Source organism: Eucalyptus grandis, chromosome 5, assembly GCF_016545825.1.
Source record: "Eucalyptus grandis isolate ANBG69807.140 chromosome 5, ASM1654582v1, whole genome shotgun sequence".
NCBI classification, from domain to species: domain Eukaryota; kingdom Viridiplantae; phylum Streptophyta; class Magnoliopsida; order Myrtales; family Myrtaceae; genus Eucalyptus; species Eucalyptus grandis.
Window position 1 is genome coordinate 56,929,205 of NC_052616.1, and position 10,658 is coordinate 56,939,862.

The 10,658-nt window shown below is 40.6% G+C and overlaps 2 pseudogenes; one reads left to right on the plus strand and one right to left on the minus strand.

Annotated features, from left to right (window-relative positions):
• Positions 1–10,658, minus strand: part of LOC108953866 — a 101,446-nt pseudogene that overhangs the window by 1,770 nt on the left and 89,018 nt on the right.
• On the plus strand, positions 4,888–5,911 carry LOC104447848 (annotated as a pseudogene).

A 10,658-nucleotide genomic window follows, 5' to 3' on the forward strand; every position in this document is an offset into this window, starting at 1 on the left:
ATCTATTCTACTCTTGCGGATAAATGCAGCAGTAAAGTTCAATTTATAATGCATGTTGCATAAACATCTCAGACGAAATTGGAGAGGAGAATATATGGGAAAACTACGATGCCTTACTTCTAGGAAGCAAAAGAGTAAGATTAGGAGAAATAATGACAAAACATATTCTGCTAAAAGAATGTCATTTATATATCACAGTGTGCCTATACATGAATTCAACATGGTAAACATTTTTTTTTTCTGTCTATATTACTCTAATTCTCAACTCTTTCTCAAACTTTTATCTTGCAAAATATGGAAGTCGAACCATCCCTAAAACTAAATGTCCCTACCCCCAAGATGGTCAAAATAATTGGTCAATCAAAGAGAATCCTCCAATTGTCCATCTCATGAAATTACCCAGATAAACTAGTGCTAGTTCAAATAAATCTATTCTACTCTTGCGGATAAATGCAGCTGTTAAGTTTAATATATAATGCATGTTGCACATATAACTCAGATGAAATTGGAGATTAGAATATATAGGAAAACTACGATTCCTTACTTCTAGGAAGCGAAAGAGTAAGACTAGGAGAATTAATGACCAAACAAATTCTACTAAAAGAATACCATTTATATATCGCAGTGTGCCTATACATGAATTTAATGTGGTAAACATTTTATTTTTTTGTGCTACTCTAATTCTCAATTTACTCTCAAACTTTTATCCTACTTCATTACAAAGTGTGACATTCGAATTCACACCTAAAACTAAACGTCCCCACCCCAAAGATGGTCAACATTAATTGATCAATCAAAGAGAACACTTCAATTGTCCATCTCATGACAAATAGACTAGTGCTGGTTCGGATAAATCTATTCTACTCTTGCGGGTAAATGCAATAGGAAAGTTCAATTTATAATGCATCTTGCATAAACAACTCAGATGAAATTAAAGAGAAGAGGATATAGGAAACTACTATGCCTTACTTCTAGGAAGCAAAAGAGTAAGACTAGGAGAATTAATGACAAAACAAATTCTGCTAAAAGAATGCCATTTATATATCGCAGTGTGCCTATACATGAATTCAATGTGGTAAACATTTTTTTTGGTGCTACTCTAATTCTCAATTTACTCTCAAACTTTTATCCTGCTTCATTACAAAGTGTGACATTCGAATTCACACCTAAAACTAAACGTCCCTACCCCAAAGATGGTCAACATTAATTGATCAATCAAAGAGAATACTTCAATTATCCATCTCATGACAAATATCCTAGTGCCGGTTCGGACAAATCTATTCTACTCTTGCTGGTAAATGCAATAGCAAAGTTCAATTTATAATGCATCTTGCATAAACAACTCAGATGAAATTGGAGAGAAGAGGATATAGAAAACTACGGTGCCTCACTTCTAGGAAGCAAAAGAGTAAGACTAGGAGAATTAATGACAAAACAAATTCTACTAAAAGAATGTCATTTTTGTATCACAGTGTGCCTATACATGAATTCAATGTGGTAAACATATTAACTACCATATTTGCAGAAAATACACCAATAGAAACTTGAGGTATTTCCGTAAAAGCAAAAGCTTGCAAGCCCGTAGTTACTAGTTCTACTCCTAGTACATCTCGATTTGGGCTTTTACTAAGTGTGAACAATATTTGTAGATGCCTAGTAATAGTGAGACCAAAGGCTCAACAAGAGTAAGTGTGACTAAGCGAGATAAAGTTTTTTTTTTTTTTTATCAATTATATTCTAGCTCTCATCTCACTCTTAGACTTTTGCTCTACCTCTTTGCAAAGCGTAAGAGTTGAATCCACACCTAAAACTAAACATTCTCACTCCCGACCCCTTTAAAAAGGTGGGGAATCGAACTTCTCATCTCCACTTCCCAAATGGAAAGGTTGAAGTTGCAGTAATTTAGAATCATGTCAACCTTACTTTACGTTCCTTCAGCAACTACTATACTCCAATAAAAATGAATCTCGTGCATATGCTAAACTCCCACGATACATTAGCCATTAATATCTGTCAACACTTCCCAATAATAACTTAATCCAAATAAAACCAGGCAATAGCACGCAGAATTAAATTTAACATAATTCAGCCACAAGTTCTAACTTGCAGCAAATGATCCTATCAACTGATAGGACAGGCTCAAAAAGTAATTGACGTTGTTATCATTAATTCTTAAAACATTCAGAACTAGTTATAAAGGATAGAGAAGAGCTCCACCATTGGCTGAAGCAACAAGTTGCAAGTCTTCGAAGAAAGATGTCAAAATATTATTGATCAATCAAAGAGAACCCTCCAATTGTCCATCTCATGAAATTACCCAAATAAACTAGTGCTGGTTCGGATGAATCTATTCTACTCTTGCGAATAAATGCTGCAGTGAAGTTCAATTTATAATGTATCTTGCATAAACAACTCAGATGAGATTGGAGAGAAGAGGATATAGAAAACTATGATGCCTTACTTCTAGGAAGCAAAAGAGTAAGACTAGGAGAATTAATGACAAAACAGATATTGCTAAAAGAATGTCATTTATATATCATAGTGTGCCTATACATAAATTTAATGTGGTAAACATATTAAATGCCATATTTGCAGAAAATATACCAATGGAAAAATGAGGTACTTCGGTAAAAGCAAAAGTTTGCAAGGCCGTAGTTACTATTCCTAGTCCTAGCACATCTAGATTTGGGCTTTCACTGAGTATGAACATATCTGTATATGCCTAGTAATAGTGGGACCAAAGGCTCAACAAGAGTAAGTGTTAGCACACACGAAAGAGACTAATCGAGATAAATTTTTATTTTGTCTGTCCTACTCTAACTCTCATATCACTTTCAGACTTTTACTCTATCTCTTTGTAGAATGTGAGAGTCGAACTCCACACTTGAAACTTAGCATCATCACATCCCTCTTTCCAAGAGGGAAGGTTGAAGTTGCAGCAAAGTTTGATTGATGAATAGTTCTCAGAGCACTTCCATGTTAGGTCATGTTCCAAAAGGGAAGATTTTCACCAAGAACTTCCAGCTTCTGGGCAACTGGTCAAATGGCCAAGGTGCATGGTCTGACGACAAATCAGTAACAAATACCCGCAATGAGAACTCTTTAATACACAACATATTTGATCAACTAATCTGCCATTTGCTACACACATCATTTTCCCTAATAATCAGGTTGGTCAGCGAGAATTCCAAGCCAGTGAAAGATAGTGGATATTGAAGAGGGGAGGAAAACATAAAAACGTCTTTCCGCTTTTGACTTAAATCCCACACGCAGCTTTGGTTGTCACAAAAGGATCTCCATTTCTTTTTGTTTTCCATCAGACCTACAAAGTTCCTGCCACCTTGTTAAGCATTAGCCAAAGTCTATAGTTGATTTTATACCTCATATCTAAAGACTCAACAATTTAGAATCATGTCAACCTCACTTTATATTCCTTTAGCAACTACCATACTCCAATCAAAATGAATGTCAAGCGTTTGCTAAATTCCGCCAATTTATTAGGCATTAATCTTTATCAACACTTCCCAGTAATAACTTAATCCAAATAAAATCAGGCAATCGCTGCAAGCAGAATTAAATTAAATAGTAACAGGAATTAAAACTAAACATGGTGTTAACCTTTTTCCTGTCAGGGACTTCAAACGATTTTTAGCCAGATGAGTACATTAGCTCTACACCCGCTTGTTCAGGACTAACAAGAAGTAGGTCAGGCAAGGCTTTATTCATGATCCCTCGTTAACCAAACAAAATCTGAATACCGAAACTGGGTCTGTAAATATCCACCAATAATTACTAATGGACATCCACCTAGTTGGCCCTTTACCTTTCTTTTGTCGCTCCGTGGCACCAAGAGTTGCCGTATTGGACCAGTGCAAGCCACGTCATGATCGCCTCGTGTCGATTACCCATTGGCTTTCTTTGCTGGATGGTGTCGGTTGATGGTGGCGTTACCTCAACTGGGAATCTTGAAAATATTAATAAAGTTAAGTAATTAATTTATATTTTTGCCGAAATTAATTTTTTTTTTTTTGGTCGGTCACATTATTCCTACTCTATACTCACTTGCAGACTTGTGTCCTGCCTCTTGCGGCGTGAGTCGCAACCCACTCTCAACTTACGCGTCCCCACCCCCATCCATCAAGAGGTGGGGATTTGAACCTCACCTCCCCTTCCATGTTGGAAGGGTGGCGCTGCGAACCTCAGTGGTTTGCCGAAATTAATTGATCTTAGTCATTCTTTACCTTTCCTTTGCCGCCTTCAATGGTGCGAGACACCTCATGATCGCCCCGTGTCGATTACCCTTTGGGTTTCTTTGCCGGATGATGTCGGTTGACGATGGCCCCACCTCAACCGGGAATCCTGGAAATATCAATAAAGTTAGGTAATTATAATAAATTAATTCCTTTTTTCGACCAAAAAGTAATTATTTATTACTTTCTTTTTTACCGAAATTGATTGACCTTAGCTGCCTTTACCTTTCTTTTTGTCGCTTTCATGGCACGAATAGTGGCTTGGACTGGTGCGAGACACTCACGATCGCTACGTGTCGCTCTCCCATTGGTTTTCTTCGGTTTCACCCCCCGCACAACACAAAAAAAAATGATTTCATATTCGAACTATAAAAGGGGAGGAGGACGTAAAATTCATTTAAAATGAAAGGGTGATTTCTCTTTGTCGATCGATTCCCACCGGCCAAGCTCTAGCGAGTTCTCTCAACGTAGGCTTCTCGACATCTGATCTTTCTGTTCTTCGCGATCTGTGAATAGGGTTTTTCCCATCTGTTGATCTTGAATCTGGGTTCTCGTTTCTTGTTCTTCGTACTTTCTTGATTTCTTGGTTCCGACGGTTGAAAGGAAGGCTCAAATTCGTGTTTTGTTCGCTTTGCCGATGCAGAGCTTCGTCAAGAGCCTCACCGGGTAGCTCCGACGCCATCGACAACGTCAAGTCCAAGATCCACGACAAGGAAGGCATCCCGCCGGACCAGCAGCGCCTGATCTTCGCCGGCAAGCAGCTCGAGGACGGCCGCACCCTTGCCGATTACAACATCCAGAAGGAGTCCACCCTCCACCTTGTGCTCAGGCTCCGGGGAGGCATGCAGATCTTCCTTAAGCCTCACCGGCGAGACCATTAGCCTCGAGGTCGAGAGCTCCGACAACATCGCCAACGTAAAGGCCAAGATCCAGGACAAGAAGGGCATCCCTCCGGACCAGCAACTTCTCATCTTCGTCTGCGAGCACCTCGAGGATGGCCGTACGCTAGCCGACTACAACATCCAGAAGGAGTCGACCCTCCACCTCGTCCTCTGTCTCTCCGTGGAGGCATGCAGATCTTCGTCAAGACCTTGACCAGCAAGATGATCAACCTCGAGGTGGAGAGCTCCGACAGCATTGACAACGTCAAGGCCCAAGATTCAGGACAAGGAAGGGATCCCACCAGACTAGCAGCATCTGATCTTCGCTGGAAAGCAACTCGAGGACGGCCGCACCCTTGCCGACTACAACATCAAAAAGGAGTCGACCCTCCACATCGTGCCGAGGCTCAGGGGAGGAATGCAGATCTTTGTCAAGACCCTCACCAGCAAGACCATCACTCTCGAGGTCGAGAGCTCAGGCACGATCGACAATATCAAGGCTAAGATCCAGGACAAGGAAGGCATATCCCAAGACTAGCGGCCAAACCCTGGCGGACTACAACATCCAGAAGGAGTCGACACTTCACCTCGTGCTCCGTCTTCGTGGTGGATTCTAAGTGGTTGTGTGTGCTTGAAATTTGGTGTCTCAATGGACGAGGGTTGTTATGAATGAATTTCTCAGAAAATGTTTATGTGAAATCAGGGCCGATGGGTTCCTGATCGTGTATGGCTTGTGAATAAATCCTAGTTTCAATGGAATAAAATAGTCTATTCTATCTATCGTCTGTGCATTGGTCTCTCTTCGTGGGTGCTTGCGTTGAGAGGGTGGTGCTTCTTCTTCCTTTGGCTGTTGCAGCGATTAGCATTTTTCCGTGGGCTTGTTAAAACTTCACAATGTTCTTCATTTCTCTTCTTGCTTGATCGCTTGAATGTCTTGCGCAGCATTACCTGTTGTTCATTGACTTGATCATCCCATGGAATGGTGAATTTGCTCCACCCGACGAGCTTTTGGCGTGGAAAACACCACAAGATCTTTGTTTTTCATGTCATAAAGGCTCCCGAGCAAACAAGAACAGACAAATATAAATATAGGGCGAGCTTTTTCCACATCTAATTTGAATTATATGTGGAAAGGAATGAGAAGTGATGTGAAGTGATGTGTTGAGGTTGGTGCTTGCTTCTTCCTTTGGCTAAGGCCACCGATTTGCTTTTTTCGCTGGGCTTTTTAATTTTTCTTTTCGGCAGGAAAGGCGCTCTCCACTAGCGAAATTTCTTCGCTCCACTGAAACTTTTGACCCAGGACTTTTGCGTACTCAAAAGTCTATACTTCTAAATTTCAAAGACTTGATTACCAAGCACGCTTGTTTTCTTTTTTTTTCTTTTCTCTCTCTTCTTTCTTCTCCTCTAGTTTGTGGCCGGAGGTCCTAGGCTGCCATGTAGGGGTAACCATGGTTCGAGTTGGGCGGTCAAAGACTGAACCTGGACTAACCGCCAAGATGATGATCCACAATTTTTGCAATTGAGGATTGGTTCAACTTTATGGGTACAATCCAGTTCCAGAGTCAATCGGGATCAGCCTAATTTTTTGTTTCATTTTTATATTTCCTAAAAAGAAAAACATATTATTTCAATTTATATATCCATCAACAGAGCTGAACTGCAGACCATGGTGAGCCATGAGGCAAGCAAACAGAGGCAAACCGCGAAGCGAGCAGTGAACAAACGAAAAGGTTTCTAGTTAGGGCTTTGTTTCTTTATGATTTACTTAGTGACGAGCGAGGGTAGCGAAGAAAGGCGAATGGCAAGCGTTGAGCAATGCAGACGTTGAGCGACAATAGGGGGAGCATCGAGCGTTGAGGGGCAATAGGGCAGCGTCGAGCGACAGGTGACACAAGTGTTGCGTGACAAGCAAGGCAAGGTTGAAGAGGATAAAGAAGAAAGAAGAGGACAAAAAAGAAAGGAAAACAAGAGTATGTTTGATGCCATTTAATACTGTTTAAGTTAGGGTTTGCTCTTTAAAATAGATATAAGAATATTATATATAATATATAATATATATAGAGTTAGGGTTAGTCTGGATTGAACTAACCTTAAACTCCAAGGACCAATGACCAATTCACACAGTGCTAATCCAAGGATCTTAGAATCGAGGACCGACTCAATCCTCCTAGAACCGAACTAAAACCGGCAAGGTTAGGTCGATCCAACCTTGGACCGATGCTCACCCCTACTACCATGTGCCTCTTGTCTATTCGCCATGATGATCTTGATGATCAAGTATTGCATTAGCTCCACCAAATCGTACATATCGATTCTCTCCATCTCAGATGTGAATCCCAACTACGATAATATCTACTTGTTTTTCCGAAAGTAGTCGTCAATCAAAGACTTTTCATCAAATGTTGGATTTTTGATTTGTTGAATGAATTGGGTTGTATGATGAAACAGTGGTTATGAGATGAATTTCTAATGCTAACAATCATATAATTGTTTAACGGAGAGATTAATTTTTACGATGTATAGGGCAAAAATTTTGTTTATTAAATCCACTCAATAAATATAATTTACGCACGAGCTTCCGCAAATTTCGTTCCAAAGAAAGTCTCGATCCGCGCTGGGGTTTGAGTGGCGAATCTCGGAAAGATATTCCAATCATATTTGCCTTTGAGCAGGTGCGGTCGCTCGTTCATTTGCTCATTTTCTGCACAAAGGAGAGAGAAGAGGACGGATGGAATCCAATGCTCACTTTACGATTTTTTTCCGTTCTTTTTTTTTAGGTCAGAATCATATAGCTTTCATTACAAATCAAAATTGAACACCAAGTTTCAATATCTAAACATAAAATTAGCCATAGAGAATGGAGAGGACTAGTAATCTAGTTCGGTGGAAGCTCTCCTACCCGGTGGGCTTTTGCAGCTCAATCAGTCACTCGATTGGCTTCTTTAGGCTCATGGATCAGATTGACACCTCGCTACTGGGCCAAGAGGACTCTGCAATCATCCATAATAGATCTGGCAGCCCATGGAGCTTCTTTATGGCCCAAGATGCACTGAACGACTTCATTTTCTCGTTTCTTGCACAAAGGAGAGGGAAAAAAAAAAGAAGAAGAAGCGGTGGAATCCGGTGCTTACTTCACGATTTTTTTTTTTTTCCAAGGGAGCTAGCTAATTTCGACATTGGGGATAACATATACAAGGGCATGCTTTTCGTAGAGAAAAGTATAAAAAAGTTCTAAACCTATTACATTTATACTAATTAAGTTCTCAACCTTTCAATTAGATAAACTCAATCTTAAACCATTTCACATTGATACTAATTCAGTCCATTTTTGAGTTAATATTTTACTCATAAGGAATATCCTTTGCCTCATCCTGTGCATTCTTAGGAGGACGTGAAATGAAAGAGAGGCCACGGCCACCCTGCCCCTTCTCTAGGCTAAGAAAAGAGAAAGAGATGCTTTGATTCCCGGTTTAATGACACCCAATCGTAATCTTCATAAAGATCGCGCTTTATTTTTAACCGACGGTTCGGCTTTTCCTATTCTTAGTCTCCATCTCATGCGGCTCCCTTTTCATCCTTACTTTTCTCATCCTCCCCATTTCTCCCTCGTGGGTCATGGCGGCGACGTTTTCCTTTTTTCATACGTCCATGTGTACATCTACGATTTAGTACATATGGAGCGTGATGATTGACCAGGGCAAATCTTACGCGCGCCCTAATTAAGTCCTTTTCGTTTCTGCCGTTGAATAATAACATAATTACCCTCCACCAATGCTTCACGTTTTGATTGCTGGTGCACTATGCAATGTGAGGTAGAAACAATAATACAAGATATCGGATAAAACTAACAGGATCAATTTAGTGATCTGTCTTAGTAGCTTGAGGTGATCTTGCAATTTCTTTGCAACACTTAATACAAGCTTCAGAACTTAAGTAAGCATGGAATATCCAAGCAGCCAAAGAGAAAGGACTGGAGTACAGAAGAACTAGAATCCATCCCTGCCGGAATGCAGAGTACCACACTCCAATCAAGAATACGAATAACCACACTCCAATCAAGAATACGAATAAGAACTCGGTAGGCACGATCAATTCTAGGTACCACACGAGCACCGGATACAGGACGTCGACTAGGACAACAATGGTCCGAAAGTCGCTTAACATGTGCACCGCCTCGTCAAGCACGTGATAACCGCCTTCCAAGCATAGCCTCGGATGCAAGAACTGCCTCCCTCGACGCCACACTCAAGCGCAAACCACTTGGCTGCCATGTGCCTCTCGTCTATTCACCACTCAATTGGAGAGGTCGAAGCAGATGCCGCCAAGGAAGGCCTTCGATAGCGAGTCCCAGACGAAGATCTCCAGCTTGAAGCTAGCCCGACTCAGCTTGCTGTGGCTGAACGCCAAGAACTGGTGCCACTCCGGCGCGTCAGTCGGCTCACCGAGCCGGTGAATCGCCGACTTTGAACAGACGTAATGAGTCGACACGTAGATCTTCACATAGGAGCTGCTGTTGTGAGCGAGACCTCGCAGCTTGACGATCTTGATGAACAGGTACTGCATTGGCTCCACCAAATCGTAAAAATGGATCCTCTCCATCTTGGATGCGAATCTCAGGTGCGACGATGTCTACTTGTTATGCCGGAAGTGGTTGTCAATGCAAGGCCTTTCATCATAGGTTGGATCTTTGATTTGTTGAATGAATTGGGTTATGTGGTGACAGAAACATGAAAAAAATTATTAGAAGATGAATTTCTAATGCTAACAGAACTAAGTGAACTGAACAAAATAAAGAATTGGGGGTAAAGAATAGATAAATAATTTACAGAAAAAAATTGGTAAGTGTGATTAATTGCGGATCATTTATAATTAACTCTTCTCGGCCTTATATAGCATTGTACAAAGTGTGACGTTAAAAGCCGTTATCATTCAAATTCCAAATTCTAACTACTCCCGAGATTCTAGGCCTCAACTTGTAAATGGTTACAATTTGGCTGCATCTCTATTTCTACATCTTTCATCGATCTCGTAATCAGCTGCCCGTTTTATATCGCATGTGGATTTCCAGTCTTTGTCGATTGCCTTTCCCATATTAGTCGCCAACTTGTAGTGATAGTTCGGAGCTGCCCTGTTGATAACGCAGTATGAACTGTCACCATCCCATTAAAATTCGGATTATTTTCTTGTGTGAACATATGCCCCTTTTAAATAAAATATATCGGAGTGCCGGGTTTATTTTGTCAATATCTGGGCAGAATTGCAAAGCCTTGATAACTGCTTTATCTTCTCCTGTATATTAGACACGTAGCCCGATCGAGAGGGATTTCCTTGTCGCCACGATTTTCTACCAGCCTGTAGAGCTGCCACTCGAATTCACTTCACCTTAAGACAGTAGCTGGCAAGTCTTATTTTATTACTTTCTTAAGATACATGCGATGATGTGAGACTCACCAAACCCCCCATCAGAAAAAAATTCAAATATTTTTTTTAAAAATACAATGTAAATTAGATTATAACAATAAAAAAA